This window comes from Amblyomma americanum, chromosome 7, assembly GCF_052857255.1.
Source record: "Amblyomma americanum isolate KBUSLIRL-KWMA chromosome 7, ASM5285725v1, whole genome shotgun sequence".
NCBI lineage: Eukaryota > Metazoa > Arthropoda > Arachnida > Ixodida > Ixodidae > Amblyomma > Amblyomma americanum.
Window position 1 is genome coordinate 74,212,020 of NC_135503.1, and position 25,169 is coordinate 74,237,188.

Below are 25,169 nucleotides of genomic sequence, written 5' to 3' on the forward strand. Positions count from 1 at the left end.
TTATAGCCACTTTCTCAGCAGTGGTATATTGCATTATATTTCAGTGCGCTGTGGCGTAAGAAGTTTTTTCTGTTCTCATCTTGAAATTAGTAATGTTTTTTTTTTTTTTTGAACGGATAATAACACGCTTCTAGCCCATTTAAGTGAGTGCAACACGCACCACGATTGTCTACAAAAAACGAAGTGTCATGGAGGAGGCCGAGAAGCGAGAAAACCGTATACTTTGGGTGAAGGCGTGTGAGGAGTAGTGTCATTACGGAACCAGTATTTGCCATTCTTGCTGTTTCTTCTTCAGGGCAGTGCTTTTATGGTTGTCTCGCATGTGCACATAAAAGGGGGCTGTTGAAGTTTTATGGCGACATTGCTCGTTTTGACATTGACGGCTGGAGCAATTTTCAAGTTAAGCTCCGACAACGTCTGGTGCATCCTCCAATGAGCGAGGAGAAAAATATTGCCAACCTTTAGGCAGCGCCGTTCAATTTCAGCTATACGCTGCCTCCCAGGGTCACTGAAAACATGCCAAAACCAGCAATGACATCGTGCAGGAGTCATTCGTATTTTATCGCCGGCTTCATTGCCTACGAGGAGGTTAGCAAGGGTCAGTGTACTCTCTAATTGCACGGTTTGTAAGCGGTCGTCTAGAAAGATTGCTTCTGGATATGAAAGTACTGAGATGGATCCCCAGAGGACGCAACTAGACCTAAATGTATTTCGCAGCAACGAAATAATTTGGCGGAAAACTTATTTTAAGATGAAATATTGCGGGCATATCGTAGTTCAGCTGTAAACACAATGCATCTAGAAATAAGTTCCTGTTCATTGTCACCTGCTGCATATGCCATGCAGGGTACCTGAGGTTGCTGCTAAATAGGCTAACTCCCTCACTACTTAAAGATTACCGATTTCAAAAAGCATGAAACGCATGTCTGAATTTCTCGTGATCATTCGAAATGAATTCAGTATGCTATAAATGAAAGACTTAGATTTTCAGTTTCCCACTCTGTAATATGCAGCACGTAGCGATCGACAAGTAAATATAGCCAATACTACCGAATTATGAGACGCAAAGCATCTGATTGTCTGCGAAAGAAACTAAGAACTTATTTTTGCAAAAGCTTAGGTCATGCAATACGCTATTACTCTTCTATAAGCCACTCTTAGACCGAGGGACCACGAATCGATTGCTGCCAGAAGAAAGAATTGCTGTCTCTTTTCAGCAAATTGGTGCGATTGATTTGCCTTCGGCTCATGTAATTCGGCCATGCCACTCAGTAACTTTTCCTTTGCTCTTTGTCCTGTCACTGTCGTGGTAACGAATGCGGCACCTAAGTCGTTTGTCTTCGCTGAGGAAGCGGGAGGGCTCCGATCAAGTTGCCCACTCTTTTCCGAATCAAGACGGATGTGCCGTCTTTCAGGATGCCGCGATTGTTGCTGGGCGAGCAGCTTGCTAGCCGGAGGCGTTGTAGGCTTGTTTAAATTAATCGAGAAGCAAGTAGGACCTCTGGCATCAGTATTGAGCTCCTTTTCGATGCACTGATTGCGTAATGAGAAAAGGATGTCTAGGTAAAGTGATAAAAAAGTCAAGGTGAATTTGTTGTCGGTACTGCATGATTTCTCTTAGCACAGGGTGTTTGTGATACAAAGCAACGCCCTGTAAGCGAACTATCTTTGGCGTGCTACACAAACTGCAGCATTAAGGATGCAGCAAGTTGCTTTCATATACGAGCGTTCTCTTAGGAGGCACTGAAAGAGCAGTTTGTATTTCCCTTGGTCCTTCACCTAATATGAGTAATCCATTAAGTAATTGAAAATTAAACCGCACTCTTTCAGGGGACGTTTTATAATGTAATACCTTTGTTCACAGTTCATTGAAGGTTCGTGGAGCCATGCCCAACATTCTAGAGCAAAAATTTTGAAAAATGGATAAGTGTAAGAGAAGGCTATGGAAATGTTTAAGCTAATGATTCATTCGTGAGATATGAAGCAAAATTTTCTACTTAAGCTGTTTCCATCCATAACATCTGAAAGTTAATACTGCCACAGAAAACCAATGGGTAACGCTTTTGACGATAGTAAGATCGTCTATAGGAAAAGAAATGCAAGACTGCCGTCAGAAAACCAATGGGGAACGCTTTTGACGATAGTAAGATCGTTTATAGGAAAAGAAATGCAAGACTGCCGTTGGGTGTTTCACTGATATATTGAATGCTATAGTGAAATCACACATAACATGAAAAATTTGCACTCATAAATAGTTTCCCGCTTAGATATGTTTCTGTCCAGAATTCTTGGGCGCGCTACTCATTCGAGAAAGTAAGAATAAGGTGCACACTGCGGAGTTCACGGGCATCAACTTAAAGCACAAGTTTAAAAACCATAGTACGTTTTAAATACATTACATATCTATTCCCATGCATATACACGTATTCGAGGTGTAGATATTTTCATGGCTCCAATATTTTACCAACATTTCAACAATAGTTCACCACCGTAAAGAAACTCCAGACATTGTTGAATCTGAAAGTGGCCATTAGTTTTTTGAAGTGAGGTAAACAAAAGACTAAACTCCAGGTTTTAAGGAACCAACTCTACGTGCGCAGTACAATCTGCGCAATGTTTACACGTGCTACTAGAGGGAGCGCCATTAGAAGCGCTCTCACGATGGACACATGCACAGGCTTTTTACGGCATTGCAGTAGCCGACGCATTGTTTTATGTAACATCCAAAGGAATGATTAGGCACGTGCAAGGCACTAACGAAAATGATGGCCTATTGTGTGCTCCTCGCCTTCCCCGTCCTTTACTGTGTCGCCTTTTCTTCGCTTAAAAGAACTCTGATATTACCGGAATTTGGTGCTATTTTGCCTCTTTTAAGACAACATAGAGAGCTATACATTCATGCAGCGTTGGCTGAATAATTTTCATACTTCTGCAAAGCGCAGTTGGTTTTCGCCGAATTCAATGAAAATACAAATAATTGTCGGCCCCCTATCCCACTGTCAACGAACAAGGGGAATCCAAACTTCCTACAGCACCAGCGATGCAGCAATGGTCAGATCTCGCTCACTCGACTACGTTAGGAGCTAATGGTTCTGCCGAGGCGCCTGAACTGCACTTTTTTTTCATGAACTGAAGTTGCTCACGTTAGCTTTCTCAGCAGAAAGTGTTGGACAACATACCGGCTATTTTTACTTCCGTGCAAGCCACTGACTAGTGGTACTCTTCTAAACAGGATTAGCCATGAAAACGAAGTGCATGCAACTGGAGCACGTTAACTTAATTTCATGCATTTAAAGCTTTTTGGAAAATATAACAAACCTCCAAGCTGCAGCGAGATTTTACAAAAATGCTGCGCCACGCGCCTATTTAATTTTTTTTTTAATTGAAAGGATTCGGATCTTGGTACCATGTTTACCATTATTTTTATATTTCGCCTACCTCCAGCAGGATCTATAAAAAGTACATAACTAACACAGCTTTAATAGGAGCGGACGCTTTTCATTTTCGCCCACATTAGCTTTTGGTTGCGCGCTTTTGGGCACATCACTGCTCTTTGTAATCGAGCGTTTGTAATCTTCGTTCCTGATCCGTGCGCACGACATCGGCGGCTGCGTTTTTATGGAGGAAAAACGCTAAGGCACCCGTGTGCTGTGCGATGTCAGTGCACGTTAAAGTTCCCCAGGTGGTCGAAATTATTCCGGAGCCCTCCACTACGGCACCTCATTCTTCCTTTCTTCTGTCACCCCCTCCTTTATTCCTTCCCTTACGGCGCGGTTCAGGTGTCCAACGATGTATGAGACAGATACTGCGCCATTTCCTTTCCCCAAAAACCAATTATTATTATTATTATTATTATTATTATTATTATTATTATTATTATTATTATTATTATTATTATTATTATTTTAATTTCGAGTTATAAATTTCTTTTCCGTAAGGTGCAACGATCCTTCCATGAAGAAGCATGACTAGCGTAATACCGGCTGGCTATAAATTCCATTCCCTTTCAGGAAGCAATGAACTGCAAAAGCTTCATGAATTCTCTTTTGATATGTAATGAGGCCAGTTCAAAGACAGCATATTTTTTTTCCTTGCAGTTCCTTTCGCTTCATTAGGCTATTTTTAACAGCTTTAATTACCTGCTCTCTTTTAAAAACAGTTATCGAAAACACAGAAGCATTTCAGATGTTTATAAGTGGCGCTAACTTTTGCTGTACCTTGAAGAAACACTCCCTCCCTCTCTGAAATGGAACAGCGAGAAGAACACAGCTACCATACCCAGCAATTCTTGACAAAAGTATTTTAGAACAGGAAAAAGTTTGTCTGCGCAATTTTTCATATATTGTGAGATTTCACAAAAACAATCTATATATCCGCCAATCTCCCGTCAGCAGGCTTACATTTTTTTTTCATTCATGTGTTTGCTCTTCTCAAAATCATTCCCCATTGGTTTTCTCTCGCAGTCTAAAATGCTCGATGCGAGCGATGGAAAAGCTTAAAAAAATATTCTGCAAAATATCTAAAGGATGGACTTCAGTACTTATATAATTTCTTTACCGTGCGGTTTACAATTTCCTAATTTTTAATATTTTTCTCTAAGAATGTTGGACACAGGGTTGCTGTTAAGCTTTTGTTTTCTCCACTTGATATTGACTAACTGTTATACAATTTAACACATTTACTACCGTACCTCGGCCATTGTGGCGTATATAGACTGGCCATTACGAAAATAAATATGATTAATCTGGCCCTGGTAGAAAAATGCAGAATCAATTACGTCTTCCAAATAGCGTTCATGCCTCCGGGATATTCATTAGGTAATCTACGACAACGTCAACATCTGCGTTTCAATGGCAACAATGTGTTCGCCGCCCAAAAATAGCAGCATAACCAGGTTCTTGGCCGCAACAACGTCAATTTGGAAGTTCCACGGGCTATAGGTGGCGCGCGAGACAATCCAATATGGCTCTCGGAGAGATGATCCGTGCGGCCGCATAGCTGGTCTAGTCCATAAGCGCAGCGTACGGCCGGTCTCTTTGTTGTGCTCTTCGCTCGCTGGCAACCATGCCACCTTCGTTTACTCGGCCATTGTGTCTAGGAGACATACTGAAACATATTGGACAAGAGAAAAGACGAATCCGGTGCTTGATTGAAGGCGAAGAAGTCCTCGATGCCGGCCACCTGATCTGCTGTGGCCTGAAGGATTGCTCCCCTGCGTCTGCGACAGTGCAAGGCCTCTGCTTGCAAACATCGCACGTGAAGCAGAAGCCGCACGAAGTGAAGTGCGTTTATGGAATTGATGCCTCGTTGCAGGTATGTGAGTCTACATTTTGCATACAAATTGTAGTATGGTGCGACGCGAATGAAAAAAAAACGGCCCGGTCGCACTGTCGTTGCGACGGTAATCGCAGCCGCCGTTTCACATGACAACGATGAATTCAGTCGGTGCTGTCGGCTCCAGCGCCCTAGCGTCAGTGCGGCCTTTCAGTGGCCGAAAATTCTTCAGCTGCAATAAATGTCAAACATCGTGGCAGGCGTTGATTTCGTAATCATGGGTAATAATATCGAGCCATGATGTATTATTATGTTCAGTAATACGTTTTCGCCTTTCCAAAGCAGACAACCATGGCTGACTACTGCGGCCGTCGCTGCGACCGCACCGACGCTGCGACAGTGCGACCAACTTGTTGAAAGTCTGTCGCAGTGACCCTGCGACGAGAACGACACGCATTTCTGTCGCACAGCGGCATAAATCGCACTGCACTGCGGCAACAATCGCATCATGTGAAACGGCCCTGCGATAACTGAAGCCAGATCTCGTTTCATAGGCAGTGCGGTCTCAAGCGGTGCCCGAATCGCAGTGAAAAGCGCGTGCATGCAGCAGCGGCAATGCACATTGCTCTCTCTCGATCACGCGAGTTGTGCTGTGCGGGTGAAATGAAGCGAAATTCCAAAGTACTGATATTTGCGCACGAGCGCAGCCGAGCAGAAATAACCGCACAGCCAAGAGTGCCGCGATATGGTTTAAATTCACTTGCAGTACAGCACGCCACTTCGAGTGCTCTACATTTACTACGTTTTTGGCACCGTGCGTACACGTTCGCGGCACCCGTAACGATGTTTCCGCTTGCAGAGGCGTTAGGGGAGAAAGGCATGCAAGCAAAATTGAATGAAAATCATTGCCGTTTGCGAGCAGTTTCAGTATTTGGTTTGGTTTGTAGGGTTTAATGTCTCAAAGCGACGCAAGGCTATCAGAGACGCCGTAGTGGAGCACTCCGTGATTTCTACTACCTGGGATTCGTGCACTGACATCGCACATAAGCGAAATGTGACTACCGCGGTCGGGATCGAAATCACGTTCTTCAGCTCAGCAGCTGAGCATCATGACCACTCAGCCACCGCGGCAGCTCAGTTGCAGTATTTGATTGTGCAATCCCCTCTCTTTTTTTTTCAGTGCCAGTGCTCATGCAATGCAGGAAAATCACAACGCTGCAAGCACATCATTGCAATGCTGCTGTTTATGAACAGGCAAGAAATTTTCATTTTTATTTTTCCAAAGAAATACATTGTTAATGAGCTGAACTGCTTAAATGTAATAAGCGCCGTTTTTACCACCTTCTTCAAATGTCTTACTACTTTGAATACGAGAAGCAGTATATTTTTAAGCACTAGCAAAGTAACACCTGTGTTCTTTTCTTGGTTCATCTGCAGGACGGGCATACATAACCTTGAACATCTTACATGCATGGATATGGAAAGGGCGTGGGGAAGATTGAGGTCCAAACCGCTGTACGAAGCACAAGAGCTGAAGGATTTGTGCCATGTGCAGGCGCAGCCACAACTGCAACTTACAGAGCAGAGACTGCACGATATACGACAGCGCCTCATGGCAGCAGTACCAGATAGTGCACTTGCGCTGCACTTTCACGGAAGGTTTCGGCAAACTGATGCCGCTGATACTAATGCCACCGCAACATTAAAAGAGCATGTGATGGTGTGCCACATGGCTGCTGAGAGAGTGATGCCATACAGACAGATGCTTTTCCATGACGTGGCATTCACCGATGAATTTCAACTTTTAAATATATAGATTTTCGTACAGTCATCTGTCACAAGCAGAGCAACAGTTTTACGCGAAGTATGTATAAGTGTCCCAAGAACAAGCAGTGAGGATCTGCAAAGAAACCCACTCCCAGAATACCACTAAGTGTCAAAGAGAACGGCAAGTGCGGATAACTGGCAGCAAGTGCCGTGCATATTTCACCTTTTTACCCAGAGAAGACCAGTCATGGGAACAAAAAGTGACCGCAATGCTCGCCTATTGTTTCCAAGGAAACAAGGCTACTCGGTATGGGAAAGCTTCCGAGGAACCTGCTCTAGACGAGTATTACAAAATGACATCAAATGCTGTAACAAAGCTAGGGCTGCTTGTGAACCCTCTCCTCCCTTGGCTTGGCTACAGCCCTGATGGCGTTGTGTTCAAGAATGGTTGTCCTGCCATCCTGATTGAGGTAAAAAGTCCCCTTCCTGGAAAAACTCGGGAACCAATTGATATTGCCCATAAAGGGAAGTTAAAATACTTAAAGAACAATGGTGAAAATTCCGTTGTAAACAAGAATCACCATTATTTTTCTCAAGTGCAACATGGGATGTTCCTTTTGAACTTGGATATGGTACATTTCATCGTGTATTCTAAGGTACAGTCACTGATTGTAAATGTGGCGCGATGTGACCATCACATTAATTCTTGTACGCAAACTGCAGTTCGTGTATTTTAAACATCTGCTGCCAAAGCTGACAAAGGTTGCATAAGGTTGATTTGCTACGCCAACAAGCACAGCTTTGAAGAAGGAAGACTGCGTTGCAGGTTTTGTGCAACTTTAATAAACATTTTCATTCTAGTACACAGAGAACCTGTGGTTGTTTTACTTGTTGCACTAAAGAAACAAGCAATGCTACCTTAAGGAAGGTTAAAGATATTGCAGAAGAAACGTAATTTCTTGGACTTGTACAACCCGTCGTGGTGGCTCAGTGGTTAGGGCGCTCGACTACTGATCCGGAGTTCCCGGGTTCGAACCCGACTCCGGCGGCCGCGTTTTTATGGAGGAAAAACGCTAAGACGCCCGTGTGCTGTGCGATGTCAGTGCACGTTAAAAATCCCCAGGTGGTCGAAATTATTCCGGAGCCCTCCACTACGGCACCTCGTTCTTCCTTTCTTCTTTCACTCCCTCCTTTATCCCTTCCCTTACGGCGCGGTCCAGGTGTCCAACGATGTATGAGACAGATACTGCGCCATTTCCTTTCCCCCCCAAAAAAACAATTATTATTATTATGGACTTGTATAAAGCAGGAACATACCGATTTATGCAGCAATTGCAAAGGGTGAAAAAAAACAGACAGTGAAGGAAAAATAACCAGCTTCAAAAACAGTCAGCCTGTCAGTAGGACTTACAGAAAACATCCCAAGACAGCACTAAAAGATCAGTTTCGAAATCACTTGTGTGAATCTAAAGCACATGCCCTACAATTCATTGACGGCAAGATTTTCTGCCTCGAGGGTAAATTTTCAAAGGTGTTTTGCATGAAACTACAAATCTCATTTAGAGCTTTATTTCCATTTAATTTAACTTCAGAATTAACAGAACACAAGTTAATGTGTGATGGCAGTTTGCAAAAACCTGCACGTCACAATCACGTTTTCTTAACGTCACAGGCAAGAAAAATAATTGAAAAGTGCTAAATTCACTGCTATAATCTTGAAGGATAGTATGGGAAGAAAAGCACAAAACCAATGCGGCGTGCACAGGCTAAATTCACTGCTATAATCTTGAAGGATAGTATGGGAAGAAAAGCACAAAACCAATGCGGCGTGCACAGGCTAAATGAAATCCACATAGCACAAAGAAAGAAAGCACACACTTTCCAAATCACACAATGAATTTTCTGCAGAAATTAACTACAGCAAATGACTTTGTTTCACTAATAGGCTATACTGAACATCACAAGAATGAAAACAATGCTCTTAATGTTTACTAAAACAGAGTAGAACAACATGTACCATAGCAATTGATTTTGCACGTCATCACAACTGGTACAAGCACAACAAAAATGCAATAACATGCAATAATGATTGAATAAATAAGTCAAGAGAAAGAAAGATGCACAGCACTGAGCAATACATCAAAATTCTGAGCATAAAACTTCACAATATGCTAAGCATTTTCAAGTATGTTGTGCTAATTAAAAGTGCACATTATAAAGGTGCTCAATAACATAGACCAGTACTGACCATAGCAGAGTACCCAGTTGCCTGAAGGCAGACACACCAAAGAATATGTCCAGACAGAAATAAAATTAACTCTAGAGTACCATCACAACAAAAGATGCAAACAGTGCTATACAGCTTTTGGCCCATCAGTAATGGCCCACCAAACAGAAAAAGAATAACTGTCCATAGACACATTCTTGAGTTTACTGACAATGCAAAACATTTCTAGCCTCTCTCCGCACTAAGTGAGTGCAAGCTTGAAATGCATTGCGTGGAATAGTGTACCTCACACTAGCATAGCTCATGGACTGTAGATGGCATACATTAGTATAGGTCACTTTGAGGTTGAGGTTGAGGTGTTGAATGCTACAGGTGGGGTTAGCCTTGCTGTGTCTGCCGGCAATTGCTCCACCTCAGCGTCCCTTCGATATTAACAATGCCGCATCTACCCCGCTAAGCGCACAGTCTCTTATAATAGCACACATTCTCTCCCGCAGTCACCATCTATGCACGCAATCAATCCACACAGTTCACATCACAGTCCACTCCAGAAGTCACCATCTATGCACATATTCAGTCACAGTAGAACACAGGCCATTGTAGTGCCACACTCCATACACACATTCACTCACAGAATAAAGTAGTCCACTCCGGGAGACACCATCTACGCACACATTCAATCACAGTAGGCCATAGCCCATTCCTGCTATCACCATTTAAAAACAAGATCCGTGTTCTCCAGAAATGCTAAAAGAAGGCGTGCAGCCTCCCTTCTGCATGTCTGGTTTCCACTCGGGTAGACAATGTCCTGCACTGTGCTATGACGGGTTCCTGTCTTCTTGAAGGAAGCGAACATCACATGCCTTTCCGCGTTGTACTCTGGGCAGTACATAATATAATGTTCGATATCCCTGCACACACCACATAAAGAGCAGAGTGGAGACGATGCTATGCCGGTCTTATGCATCCATGCAGGAGTGCGAGCAGAGGCCGTGCGAATTCGATGTAGAAGGGTCGCCTGTGATCTTCTCAGTCCCTTGGTCACACATGGCTTGTGGGACGCACTCCACAGGGTACTGAAGTGATCGAGCACCGTTTTCCTGCAGAGACTTTTCCCATCTTGAGGTAGTTTTTTTGATGGAATCCTTGAGAGAGCTTTATGGGCGAGACTGTCTGCCACCTCATTACCGTCGACTCCTATGTGAGAGGGCACCCACTGGAAATGTAGAGTAAAGCCTCTGCTGTGCAGATTCTGCACCAAGCGCAGAGAGCTTATAGACAAGGCGTCAGTAGGGAATCCGCGCTCTAACCTCTGAAAGGCAGATTTTGAATCAGTTAGGATGACAACAGGTTGAGCTGGACAAGACCCTAACTTCCGTAAAGCCGCCTCAATAGCAACACTTTCAGCCGTTGTGGGGGATACGACAGCAGTACAGCGTACGGACCACTTACAGTCCAAAGAAGGAATGTAAAAAGCCGCTGCGCTAGCTTGTTTGACCTTGTCCACAGAACCATCCGTGAAAATTTGAAGATGGCAGGCATACTCCGTTTCCAAGTATTCCAGTACAAGCGAACGCGTTGCTGCCAAAGGAGAGCTGCGCTTTGCGCTCACATGGGGAATTGTGACCTTACAGTCGAGGGTCGGAAAAGACCAGGGGGGTTTCAACCGTTTCCTTTGCCTTCGGACATTAATGCCTAAAGAACTAAGAGTATTGAGTGCCAAGTAAGCCTTCGACTCATATCTCTTGCAGAGCCGCTGGAGAAGGGATCGCCCAGCTACCGTCTCTCCTAAGCAGTCAAGATGCATTAATAGTCTCTGAGAAGCGATAAGGCTAAGAGGTTTCGATAGGGACTCAAGAAGTACTGCCTTATTCGCAGCCGCCTGGGGAACTCCAATGGCTCTTCTTAGGCCCTTTCTGTGGAAAACTTCGAGACGCTCAAGTTGTGATGGCGAGGGGGAAATTAAAGGTAATTGATACATTATCCGGCTGACCACCAGCGCTTCATGAAGTTTGACCATTGAAGAAGGATGGTTTCCCCATTGCTCACGTGAAATTCTACGGATCACATTGAGACGAGAAGATATAGATGAAATAATCGCGTCTACAGCTTTTCGCCACTGTAGACGGGAGTCAATAATGACACCCAGGAAACGCGCGTGGTTGAATTGACGGATGCAAGAGTGACCGAGGTCTATCTTCAACCGCGCTTGACGTCTTCCTACACTTGGAAACAGAATAAAGCCGGATTTGTCCACTGACAGAGACGACCCACACCTTGAAGGTAAGCTTGTGCCGAAAGTATAGCCTGTCGAGCTATCAGGGCTAATCGCTTGTGTTGGTAGCCAGTAATCCAAATACAGATGTCGTCAGCATAAAGTGACATACGCACTTGCCTGCAACTTTTTTTCAACGAATCGGGTAGGCCAGCCATTACGGCGTTAAAGAGCGTGGGGGAAAGAACACTTCCTTGAGGCACACCTCGTGATAGAACCCTTTCGGTGCTTAACGTACTCCCTAACCGTACACGAACCGCGCGATCACTTATAAACTTGCAAATGAATCTTAACATATGGCCCTGTATGCCCATGCCTTGCAAACTGTTTAGAATTGAGCTCTGAAGCACGCTGTCGTAAGCTTTCGCAACATCAAGAAGAAAAATGGCTAAGGTGGAAAGGCCGAAAGCTCTCTGGTGTTCAATGTGACTGATCAAGTCTAAGACGCTATCTTGGGCACTAAGACCTCGGCGGAATCCTGTCATACAGGATGGCAGTGCCTTGCTGTCCTCAAGCCACCATGATAAGCGTTCATTTACCAGCTTCTCCATCAACTTAGCTACACAGGAAGTCAATGACACTGGGCGATACGAGGCAAGGTATGTCATGTCTTTGCCAGGCTTCAGTACCGGAACTACATGTGCCACCTTCGATGATGGAGGAACATCGCCAGTCTCCCAAACTCGATTGATGAAGTTGAGGAGATCCTTTCGGAGTTGCAAGGGCAGATTATTCAGCATTTGATTGGTGATGCCGTGGGGACCTGGTGAACACCTGCGCCGCAGGCCACTGAGCTCAGTCTGAAGCTCACAAAGCAAGAACGGGACGTCCATGATAGACCTGGAGGAAGCAGGTGGTGAATATATATCTATTCCAGAATCACCGCGTACGAGTGCGTCTGCAAATTACTCTGCCAAGCACGCAATAGGGTTTTCCTTCCGTATTGCAAGAGCTTCAAAAGGCTTCGAAGGGCGAGATTCTCCAGCAAGGCTGCCAATAACGCGCCATATTCTCGTTATCGGTGAGAACACAGTCAAACTAGCACAGAATGAGGCCCATTGCGACCTGTACAGCTTGTTCGTGTGCCGTCTAATAGCAAAATTCAGCCTATTGAAGGTCGTCTTCAGTTGCCTGTCGTCCTTCTTCCGCACGAGTTGGCGTTCCGCCCTTCTCGCTGCGCTAAGGTTCCTGAGTTTTAAATCCGGGGCCGGAAAATGATCAGGTAACTTGACCGCCGTAGTTGCTGCTAGCTTACTAGAAATCATTTTGTCAACATCAACAGAAACACGTTCCAGGTGCTTTCTGTACTTGTCCCAGTTGACCACGTTGCTAATTTTAGGACCATGCATACGAAAGTCGGCAGCAAACACAAAAATCAGATAGTGATCACTCCCCATGCGGTCGGGCGCTGTTGACCAACTCACGCGGACGTCAGGTGAATGCAGTGTCAGGTCTATAGCTGTCGCGGAGGCTGGAGGCCGGGAAAAAGTGGGGCTTCCGTCATTGGCAACACACAGGTCCAAACTGTCAATAACCTCTACAAGTTTGCGTCCACGGGAATCCGTGTTCCTGTCACCCCAAACAGCATGATGGGCATTGAAATCACCGGAGTTGATTCTAGGTGCTGGGCAGCGGTCGTAGAGCTGCTGTAGAAACAAATCTAATTCTACCTTCTTCCGCGGAGACACGTACACGGATGCAATAGAAAGGGTTCGAGAGCCGAGCTGTATTCTCACAGCCGCTACCTCAATGTCATCCGTGCAAAGATCGGCAACGCTTAGAGAAACATGTGGAATTTCTCTTCTTATGTAAAGTGCAGCACTTCCTGCAGGAAATGACTTTATGCTACAGTTTTTATGGGCGACATATCCAGTCAAACATCTCCCGCTTGGCAGGCCAGCTTCTGACGGGGCCAATACTGGAACACAAGTCTCTTTCAAGAATAGTTTGAGTTCAGCTAACCGACTTAAAATCCCAGCGCAGTTCCACTGCAATATAAACGGCACTTTTCGGTGCATATGAGATCCACGAGGTTTAGCCCCATCCATTTTAGTTCGCAAGGAAGTTTGCTGCGAAGGTGGAAATTAGGGACTCAAAAGAAAGCACAAGCTGTAGGAAGTTCTTCAGGTTACCAGGCGCCATCGCTGGAACATGTGAACGCAGGGCCCCAAACAAAACATGAAGAAGGTCAGGCATACCTTGATTTTTGAGCTCCTTATTTTGAGCAACGCAATCACTTACAACATCGATAAAATATGCCGACGGGGACACACTCTTGGCCGCAGTAGCTGTTTTTTTTTTGTCACTTGTGCATATGAGGGTCCCCCTTGCCGTGGAGTCTGGCTGTGATCCGGCCGCTCAGGAACATGGCCACATTTTGCTGGAGGTCGAACAGTCGACTCGCGCGCACTGGGCCTTGGCGCCTTGCTGGACTCAGGTCTCTTAGGGACATTGTTGGGCAACGCAACAACATCAGACTCCAATACTGGGAACTCGTCTAATTCAGGGACAGGCGTCTCAGTCGGTGAGGTTTTTGGACCAGAAATAAAGGACATCCGGCGGTGCAGAGCGCTCACACGGAAGGAGCAGCCGCCGAAACTCGCTGGATGATCGCCACCGCAATTGGCGCAAGCAAAATCTGCCCAGCAGGTTTTAAAGTCGTGGTCGCCTCCGCACCGCTTACAGCGTCGATCCTTTATGCAAACTTTGGCCACGTGCCCAAACGGTTGGCATCTAAAACACCGTGGAGGAGCTTCAGTGAAATCTGCAACTGCGTGTTTTGTGAATCCCAGATCAATTTTTTCGGGGCGTTCTGAGTTGGGAGCGAATGTCAACACGATAGAGTTGGTAGGTTTCGCAGCCCATTCTTTTCCTGGAGACTCCACACGACGCACAAGTCGTTTCACGTGCAGTACACCTTGTGGTTTCAGGTAATCAAGTAGGTCGCGTTCTGAATACCACTTTGGTACACCCTTAATAACACAGGTGTTCTTCATGTAGGAATGGGGCAACCGCCCGTTAACTTTGATGCCAAAAATCTGAGAGCTCTGCAGGAGCTTGTCAACCTGCTCTTCCGTCGAGACATCCAGCTGAAGAGCCCCGTGCATGGTGAATCGACTTCGAATCGGAGCTGATCCCAGCAGTGATTGAATGGCCGTGAAAAGTAAGATGGGACTCTTCTCTCTTAAATCGACCCCCTTTTCTGTGGGCTCAACCACTACCGGGATCCCTACCATTCGTTGCTTGCGATGACTCACCAACTTGAAACCCTCGTTGTCCACGTCAGCCATATCGGCCACTGACTCGTCACCGTCCATGATCGTTGACTCAGCCCCACTAAGCGATGAGGTCTCGCTGGACGGGTCGTCGAATCCATGTTGTGGTCGCTCCACAGCCTGGGAAGCCATGGCCGCCTCTTCCGAGCCAGCCTCCTTTGAATGGCGTGGTCCCTTTAGGCTTGCCGGCGCCGGAACAGCCGAACTCTTCCCGTAGGGACAGTACCGCCTTGAAGATGCTGCCGTCCTCGAATATTCAAATAAAGCTAGGTAAATTAGGAAAAATTAGCTAAATAAACAGGGCTGAGGCGACAGGCGATCGAACAACGTCTTCGTCTTCCTCTTCTTCTAGTATAGGTCATGGTCTTTGCCTGATAGCACCAGGTCGCCTTCATTCGCCACTTCTTGTGATTTATCTGCCGGTGCGTTAAGCTGCTTTGGCTGCTGCTGACAGGCAGTGCGATGAGAATTCCTAATTAGTTTTGCTGTTCGGCACACAATAGCACTGACTAGCTCTTTGCTGGTCGTAGTGAGGAGTTTGGCCTCCTTGCTCTTTTTCTCACTTTCATGTCTACCTAAATAAAGCTGCAGAGACCTTGTCGAGGTCTTGTATCTGTAGGCATGACTGGCTCCGTTGCACAGGCACGGCGGCAGTAGCACACACAATTGGCTCCAAGCATTTTGAAGCACAGAAAAAAGATGAAAGATGAGGACAACGATACAAAGTGAAAAAGGTTATGAGCAAAACACACCATATGAGAAGCTGTGGCGACAGCCAAGTTTGCCGCAGCAGGAGAAACTGAAGCAGCTCTTTTGGTGCCAGTGCTGTATTGAATCATACTCAGGCCTGAAGTTATTTTCTGCTTGCCATGAACCCAGTCACAGATGCCGCATTTTGATGGAGGCAAAATGATAGGGCGTTTATGCTATACAATGTCGGCGCATGTTAAAGAAACCCAAGGCAGTCAAAATTTTGGAACCCTCTACTACGACGCCTCTCATAGCCCGAGTCACTTTAGGACATGAAATCCCATAAATTGAGCCAAACCAATCTGATAGGGACATTTGCAAACAGGAGATGTTTGCCTGAATTTGCTGAGAATGGGAGCAACAAGCATTTTATGATTAGAACAATTCTTCGTTATGCCAGGGCGTATGAAGCCTGATAAACTGCATTAAGTGGTGAAAAGGGCACAACAAAGAAAAGTGTTAGTTGCAGACAGTTGATTTGTAGTAAGGTATTTTGAAGACAGTGCAAAAAAATATCACCATGGTGCTAACCTTACAATCCAGTAATCACAATTACACTGAAAGAATTACTGCAACTGGACACCCCCACTAAATCGTTTTTCAGACAATATCGGAGCTGACAGGTTAACAATGCCTGCTATAATAACCATTATTTTATCGAGCGCCCCAACAAGATCGCACGGAATAGGCCCCTTAAGCACCTTGAACACCTTCATGCGTTGGATGGCTCTCTCCACATGCACTCGAGCTCTGGCAATGTGAACTGTTTTAGTCGCATCCTCAGCTAAGAACTGCTCTTCAGAGCTCAGGAATGGTGGCTGTACCACATCAAGGCCCCGTTCTGCACACATGTCGTCAATGCAGAAGCCTTTGTCAACCATTACGTCATCTTGGAAGCTTTTCAGCTTGTCCAACACATTGGACTTTAGCATACAAGCTTTATCCGATGCACGACCTCCAAATCCATTACTAATGAATGTTATAAGGCCAGCAGGTGACACCCCAAAAGTGCCTTAGCCGTTTGTGTTCCCTTGTAATAAGAATATGGCAGGATGCGGCAAGACTGACAGTGCGATTTCTCTACCTGCACTTCTGTGCAATCTAGGACAACCCGCACCTCCTGAAATTCAGCAAAGCAATGAGGCATATTCAGCATTATTTCATTTTTTGATGGCCATGGAATGGCTGCTTTGAGTATGGCAGCAAGGCTGCGAAGGGTGCCATAGAAATGCCTCTGCACTGTCGTTTTACTTGTACAGAATAGTGTGGCAAGGCAATTTTGTGACAGGCATGTTTTTAGGCATACAAGTACAAGGACAACACGCTCATACACAGGAATGTCCGTGGTCATTTCGTCGACCAATGCCACCTCTTCTGAAATAGCTAAAAGCGCACTTTTTGACTTCACATCAGTGAAGACTCGCACAGCTACATCTGTTGCCAGTAATTCAACAACCTTCCTCTTTCTTTGCGGAGCAGAAAGTGTATCAACTTGTACACCTTTGTCTGTGTAGGTGTGGCTGTGCCCTGCTAGCTGGAGCATGACCTCTGCCACTTCAACATCCGTCATTGTTGGTTTGGGCACACTCTCGCCATCATGGGGGGCAGTATGAAATGCAGCTGCATGCCAATCATCTTCCACCTGCATAGAAAGATGTTTATGGGCAAGACATTAAACGAAAAATATGAAACTTCCTTCTAAATCTCAGCCAGGATTTCAGGCCAGGATGACAAGTATGCTGTGAAACATGCTACTGGTACTGCAATTTGCTGCAGTAGCATCTGGAGAATAAACATTGAAAGTTGCACGGTTAACAAATACAGAAGCCAGACATACCTACATGTCATAATTTCCAGCTCGCCTCGTTATCTACAAATAAAGCTGGGACTGTCCTCTTTCCCCATCTTATGCACAAACAAATCTTTTTAGTGTTTTTCATTACACCCCGAAGAACTATCACTGCGAGGCTCATGCAACAGGCACAACTTGGTACTGGAACAAGTGATTTTCAATTATTCATACTCCTAACTCTCAAAAACTGCCCAACAGTGCTTGCAGGCTCCCTCTGTCTCGTGATGGTTGGGATAGCACACCTTGACAAAACAAATTTCCCCACACCAGCAACTGAAGAAAAAAAATGTAGCTACAACATGAGCACTAAAATAAGTACAAAAAGTAGTAACATACCTTTTACATACTTCTCAGTTTTCTATGTTCCATGCAAAGGAATAATTTTACTGCAATGTTAATATTTAGCTATTAATGCGTCCCTCAGCTGCACAACATTTCTGTAGAAATTTATGATTTGCACATGCGCCACACTGTGGCTCATTAGATGTTAATCTTTTACCCAGGGGTTTTGTATTTCACAGCGGATGTTATCAATATGCCTTAACGAAGGCTTAAGGGATAGTGTCACTGTCTGCACATGTCACCTGAATGACGAGAGATGCAAAGGATGGTGCAGGAAATTGGCAGCTGATACAGAGTATGTGAGCATTTTCAGAGGGAAAGTAATGCTTCAAACCAGACAAATGTGGTAAGTCAATGCTCACCGCAGACATCCCTGTAGATGTATCTCCATCTGAAGGGGCCCATAGTGGAGAGGACAGGTCCGAGATGCCACTGCGTTCGGGTAGCATCACTGAAAAAAATGAACACGCACATTTCTCTGCCATAACAAAGAAATAAAAGTGCCACTGCATTAAGTTGTGTAATCTGTTGTTTACCTTAGATTTTAGAAAGGTGTATGCGTCAGTTGTTTCTAGTGTATTGTAATTTGTACGGCGTAGACTTATTAAAAAGCAAAGTGCTTGACTGAATGAAATTAGCATCTAATAAAGAAATTTGGCTTTAATGCAACCATGTCTCAACCAGGTTTGAAAAATAACTTACCGTGGCTATCCCTAGCGGATGCTCGCGCAGCACGGGCTGCTGATGCTTGTGCTCTTCGAAGGTCCTGGTGGTCGTGAGTTCTGTTTGGTAGGCATTGTGAAGGTATAGCAGTTTTCTTGAGCCTCTTGCGAACTGGTGCCCATATGTTTGGATCTGTAGAATAAATTATGAATTACCTCCTAGCCGAATGCAGCTACGCCTTCTATCTCTGACAATGGTTTGAAAGTGCGGCACTGTTAAGACAGAAATGCTATCATTAGTTGCTTCACTCTTCACAAACTACTAATTTTTGGGAACTGATGCAGCACTTCACTAGGACTGCTGCAGGAATTACTGACAAAAGATGCCTTACACAGCTGTTTAAGTACAACCATATATTGCTTCCATTGAGGGTACTCCGTGCATGGAACTGCAGCAAAAGACAATGGTAGACTGCAGCATCGCACACTACGCTGAACTGTATCATAGCTACCCTGCACTACCCTCACAGGCTGTTATTTCACCGTAGTGGGTGACTCAGACAGTGATATTCGCTTTAAGCAGAAATTAACAAGAAACTTGTGCCCACGTCTGCTTGTGTATTCCCGTGACGGTACCAATGAGCATAAGTGACCTCACATTGTGGATTGTGGGTTTTTAGGTCGCGAAGCGGCTCAGCTAATGAGAGGTTGCCGTAGTGGAGGGCTCTGAATTAATGTAGACTATGTAGGGTTATTTAACGTGATCTCACACCGCACAAAACATGGTCGTTTTTTTTTGCATTTCGCCCGCGACATTGCGATCACGAGCCGAACGCCAAAGCCACTGAGCCATCGCGGCGGGTACCATCATACAAATGAGCAGCTGTTAGTGGGCAGAAAAGATCTCACGATTGTGCATTTACACAAATGCACAGCTTGACGCCAACTTCCCTGCTTAGCGACGCATTTCGTTGCAGCTTCCTTCTAAATCCTGAGATCTGCATTTGTCACCCGCTCATTCCTTGCGCACGGACACTGCAGAAATATTTGCGCTAGACAGTCGATTTGCGCGAGCATAGTACTGAAATGAATAGCACATCGCTTACCAATACGGCTCCAAAAGAAGTCGTCCTCCACAAAGTGGGCACTGCACACCTTCATCGGCGGTGTCCCACGTTTCCCGATGCGCAGCTTAATCACCCACAGCTTTTTCAGACGGGCGTCAGTGGGAAAATAATGCAGACTTGTTTGTCCGCACATTACCCGGTTTGTGCACTGCGGCACATCCTGTTGCTCTTGTACTTTCTTCTTTCTTTCTATCGCAAACAGCCTTAAGACGCCGCTGACGCGCAGCTCGAACAAAGTAAAAAACTGCGAAGTCCTAGCTCCCGCACACACGCCTGCGCCTGCACGCGCCGATCATCTCTGTTGCGTTTCTCGGCCTCACCGGTGCGCGGCGCCACCATCTACGGAACTTGCGAATAGTATTGCACGAAGCAGTTTCTGTCTTGTTCCTAATCGGTCTCCTATACACTTAGTCCCCAAGTATCGTCGCCATTGTTGGAGAATTAGTTGGTCGTGGTTCAATCAACTGTGGACATTTTAAACACTCCATCTTAATCTTAAACAACCTTTTGCAATGTGAACTACTTTTTTTTTAATTTCCTGACATGCTCGACATGATGTTAAGCCTTGTTAAGCCAGTGTATCACGTCAATACTCCCGTCTTTCTGCGACGTAGCTGCTGATCCCTTTGTTTCCTTCGGAATACATGCGGGCAAAGGGTTGCATTACGTAGACTTGATAAAGCACTATTGACAGCTGGCACAGAGGAACCAGGTGCAGCAGCGCTATTAAACATTTTTTATAATAAGTGGTGTGACCTCGCAACCAGCACAAAAAACTCTTCTCGGCAACGATAGGTCACTGTGCGGTGCAGCTATCTTGCTTGCGCGTAAATCTAAGAAGCAGCTTGTCCTATGATGATAACATTATCGGCACCCAGATGCAGTCCACAGGAGGTCGAGAAGCACTGGAGGTGATATGTAACAAATATGGCTTAAACGCTAAGGAGTCGACCTCTAATTCTTCGTAAAACAGTTTTGTACAAGTATAGAAGCCTCTCAAGCTGCACAAGCATTTACCACTAGCCCTAGTCAGTAAAATAACATGAAAAAGCCCTTTAAGGGAGCCGTGCCTTTCTCTGCATTGTCCCACTGCATTCTATCTAGAAGAAGGGAGCACCACCGCAAGATCGCCTGCTGGGGGTTTACATAATCCTTATTGTTATTAACAGTCAATCGTTACAAACTCCGCGACATCTGCCTGCGGCACACAGTACAGCAAGAGAACCAACTCTCAAACGCGTTTTGAATCAGGCTCGTCTTGTTGAAGAGCGCTACAACAAAAAAGAAAAAAATCTCGACAAGACCCTGAGTGATTGAAGTGCAATTTTCCGCGTGAAAGTGGCGGGTGGAGCACTAAGGGCTTATATTCAAAGAAGAATAAAATAAAAGAGTGAAGAGATGACTGAAAAAATAGAAGGGCGCGCCGCAGTGTCTGCTGAAGCTGATGGTGTCTCTCTCGGTGAATATTTGAATTCTCTTGTGCCGCGCTCTTTGTCATCGTGCGCTTCGTGTCAGTTCGTGCCGAGCCCAGCGTTTCGGCGTGTCATCTTCTCCGGCGCGATCCCAGCATTAACGGCGCGATCTTCAAACGCGTTACACTTTCGCCGCAAGCCGGTTTTCACGGCCCGCTATTTCGAAACCGCTGAAAACTATCTTTTTCCAAGCGCTATATTAAAAATCAGAAGGTAAGTTGGGTGCGCAGGAAATCTCAGAAGACGTGGCCCCCTTTTAGCGGTGGAGCTGTCGGTTGCAACGCTCGAAAGGAGCTGAACACGAGAGCTGGGTGAAGAACGTGCCCAACAGGGGCCTCGGAAATGATATCAACAAGGCAGTCAAAGTAATTTGTTGTGCACCCTTAGTTTGCCTGTGGCGTTCGACGCATTATACAAAAAGAGAGCGCTATCACGGACGCAATATGTCGGAGTGCGTCGGAACGTGTTTCAAAAGCGCGAGACATCAAAACGCAGGAGCAATGAACGCACGGTGCGGTTCGCAATTGGAGCGCCCCCTACGTACATGATCTATCACAAGTCAGAGCGCAGTAAACGTCGACACACCGCAAGGTCACGTGACCAACGTGGGCCAACTGCCTCCTAGGTTGCTATCTGGGCACCACCTCTCCGGATTCCTGCTCGCTATTTTCCGCCCACAACGTCGACGCCGGATTTGCTTGTTAACGGTGCGTTTATCCTAATCGCGTTCAAAATTGTTGAAGAAGGGTGAAATGAGCGAATAGTGACGAGAGAGGGAGGAGAATAACGGAGGAGCAGCTTATGATGGCAGAATGCGAAGTGGTGCAGCGCTCTCCCTGGGGCGGCTTCTCTGAAACATGTCGCCAAAGCACAGGCGAGCCGCCACCGTTGTGCATTGCGAGGTCTATGTGCGATCGTCCATAGTTCAAAACCTCAAAAGCTGCACTCAAATTTTGCATTGCTTTGTATCCTAATTGTAGCAAAACATTTTGTACTGGGTCATTCCGGGCTTAGACGTTGCGCTCGACCACCTCCAACATGTGTTCAAAAAAATTCATGGAAACTTATCCTAATGTGCGTAATCAAAACCTGAAATACTTTTGCCGAAAAAAAATTATTCGTGAGGTGAAGGCAGTTTGAATATTTAGAGAAGACGAGAAACTAGGCACTGCTCAATAATTAATAACAAGTCCAAATTTTTTTAACACTCTTCAACATTTTTTTCATTGACACTTGCACAGAATCTGTCTTTCGATATAATTCAGAGCATGGTATACGGCAAAAAATTTTTAAAAAAATAGAAAAGCGTATGAAGCTGTACAATTTTTGTCCTTTTTTGTTGTAAATATCAACTTTCTCTCAGCTGCCGCGGTGGCTGAGTGGTTACGGCGCTCGGCTGCTGGCCCGAAAGACGCGGGTTCGATCCCGGCCGCGGCGGGCGAATTTCGATGGAGGCGAAATTCTGGACGCCCGTGTACTGTGCGATGTCAGTGCACGTTAAAGAACCCCAGGTGGTCGAAATTTCCGGAGCCCTTCACTACGGCGTCCCTCATAGCCTGAGTCGCTTTGGGACGTTAAACCTTATAAACAATAACTTGCTTTCACAAAAAGCTGTTTAGTTTCTTTAGATGTCTAGTACTTATATAAATGTTACAGGTGATGAAGCTGCGTACAACGAAGTAAAATAAATACTAAAGTTGCAAAAGTGCATTTTGAGCCAAAAAACACTCGTTAATTTCACCCAGAGTTGGTCCAAGTAAAATACAAACAATAATAGGTTACGTAGAACGGATCATTGCCTTCAGTTCTGAAATTTTTTTTCGAGGTAGTTTTTGTTTAAACCGAGAAAGGAATTTTTCAAGTTGAGCCCTCGGGCCGCAAGTTGTGTCGTCTCTTAACGCCTCTTCACCGCATAACACGGCACCTGGCATGGAGTGACACTTACGGCCAGATAACTTCGTTTGCTGTCGTTCGCTGTCGTGAATTTTTAGGGCTGGAGGTAAAGAAGATATCGTGCGGCACATTCGGCGGATGGTATGCAATAAGCGTGATCGTTTTCGCTTTCGAAGTTTGAACAGACCCGCTTTGGAGCGGGGCAGCCGAGAGAAGAAAAACGAGGGCATTCTGCGTGCTGTCTCGCATGGACTACGAGGAGGGCTGACCAGCTGGTATGGCAGGCGTATCACAAGTGCTTTATTTATATCCGAAAAGATCGCGGATAGCGCGCGTCTCGGAGTGCATGCACGTGAAGGTGCGAAGTGCACACGGCTGCGGCGAGTAACGCGAGAGGCGCTGGCGGTGAACACGGCCCGCTCGCGCATAGGTGCGTCGCTCGCATGAAGGTGCTTCACCAGCATACTAGCTCGTCTACACTTGTCGCTGGAGTTATAATGCAGAAATTGCACTGATTAAATCAAATATAACATTCACATCACATTGGAAACAACCGGGCATGAGCCCCTGACGGCCACAAGGATCAGGTACCACGAGGTGCTGTTGCGTCGCGGATTGTTTCAACACCGGATTGTTCTGGTCATGCCCAGATCGGTGTCTCATAAGCTGTTGATTACGTCTGTCATGGCGCCGACAAGAATGACTGACTGCGACAGAACCACACCGAAGAACTTGCTAACTTGGGAATGTGCCGCCCTAACAACGTTAAGAAAATCACGAATACCTGTTCTACTACTCAATGTTCCAATGCTTGCCTGCAGTGCAAGCCTCGCTTAAGAACAGATTTCGCGTGGCCACAGTGTCAGCAGTGTCGTGTTCTGCGGTGAAGAGGCGTTAAGAGACGACGCAACATGCGGCCGGAGCGCTCAACTTCGAAAATTTTTTCTCGCTTTAAGCAAAAATTACCTCGATAAAAATTTCACAAATGAAAGGCAATAAACCGTTCTACATAACCCTTTATTGTTTGTATTTATACTTAAAAAATCTGAAGGTGAAATTAACGGGTGTTGTTTGGCTCAAAACGCACTTTTTGCAACATCAGTACCCGCCGTGGTGTCTGTGTGGTTAAAGCGCTCGGCTACTGATCCGGAGTTCTCGGGTTCGATCGCGACCGCGGCGGCTGCGTTTTTATGAAGGCAAAACGCTAAGGCGCCCGTGTGCTGTGCGATGTCAGTGCACGTTAAAGATCCCCAGGTGGTCGAAATTATTCCGGAGCCCTCCACTACGGCACCACTTCCTTCCTTTGTGCTTTCCCTCCATCATTTGTCGTTTCCCTTACAGCGCGGCTCAGGTGTCCGCCGATATATGAGACAGATACTGCGCCATTTCCTTTCCCCAAAAAACAATTATTATTATTATTAACATTACTATTTTTTTAATTCGGTGTACGCAGTTTCATCACCCGAACATTTGTACCACCACATTTATTATAGGTAGCAGACATCTAGAGGAAGAAAAAACAAAAAAAGACAAAATGGTACATTGTCATACTTTTCTAGCTCTTTTAAAAATATTTTTGCCTTGTAAAGCTGCATACTCCGAATTATGTCGAAAGCCAAAATCTCTGCAAATGTCAATGAAAAAAAACTGTGAAGTGTATTCAAAAATTTGAACTTGTTATTAATTATTGAGCAGTGCCTGGCTTCTCACTTGTTCTAAATATTCAAACTGCCCTCAGCTCACGAATAATTTTTTTCGGGAAAAATATTTCATACTTTCATCACACACATTACGATAATTTCCAAGATTTTTTTTGGAACAAATTGGAGCTGATCGAGCACAACGCTGGGATGTTTGGCGTGGAATGACCCTACTACAAAAATTAAGCAAGAAAACGCCAAGCCAGAAACGTAAATGACTGACAGGTACACAAACCAGTGCCGAGCGCTCTTAAATGCAAATGCAGGAGATAATGCAATTCTATTCTTGCTAGGTGCCTTGAAGCCATTTGTGTTCACGCCAGAATTATGGTGATAAATTGTCACTGCCTTCTGTAATCCCTATCATTCTACGAATGGGCAACGTGAGGATTTTGCTATAAGGAAACCATTTCTGCAGCTGCACTTAATGACATAAAACTGAAACGGATGGATCAAATGAGCCTTCAATGACAATTTCGGAGCACGTGCGGAAAAGCTCATAGTTTCGTGAAATATGTTCCCCCTTTGTCAAAAGTAACCGAGAAGCTTGTTT

The 25,169-nt window shown here is 45.4% G+C and overlaps 1 long non-coding RNA gene across 1 annotated transcript; it reads right to left on the reverse strand.

Annotated features, from left to right (window-relative positions):
* Positions 1-5,180: 5,180 nt before the first annotated feature.
* LOC144099310 (uncharacterized) lies at positions 5,181-18,617 on the reverse strand. Its single transcript, XR_013307372.1, has 4 exons — positions 18,465-18,617; positions 18,125-18,213; positions 8,818-17,210; positions 5,181-8,745 (listed from the first exon to the last, which is right to left on the reverse strand). It is a non-coding gene; the product is annotated as an uncharacterized LOC144099310 (long non-coding RNA).
* Between the last annotated feature and the right edge of the window lie 6,552 nt (positions 18,618-25,169).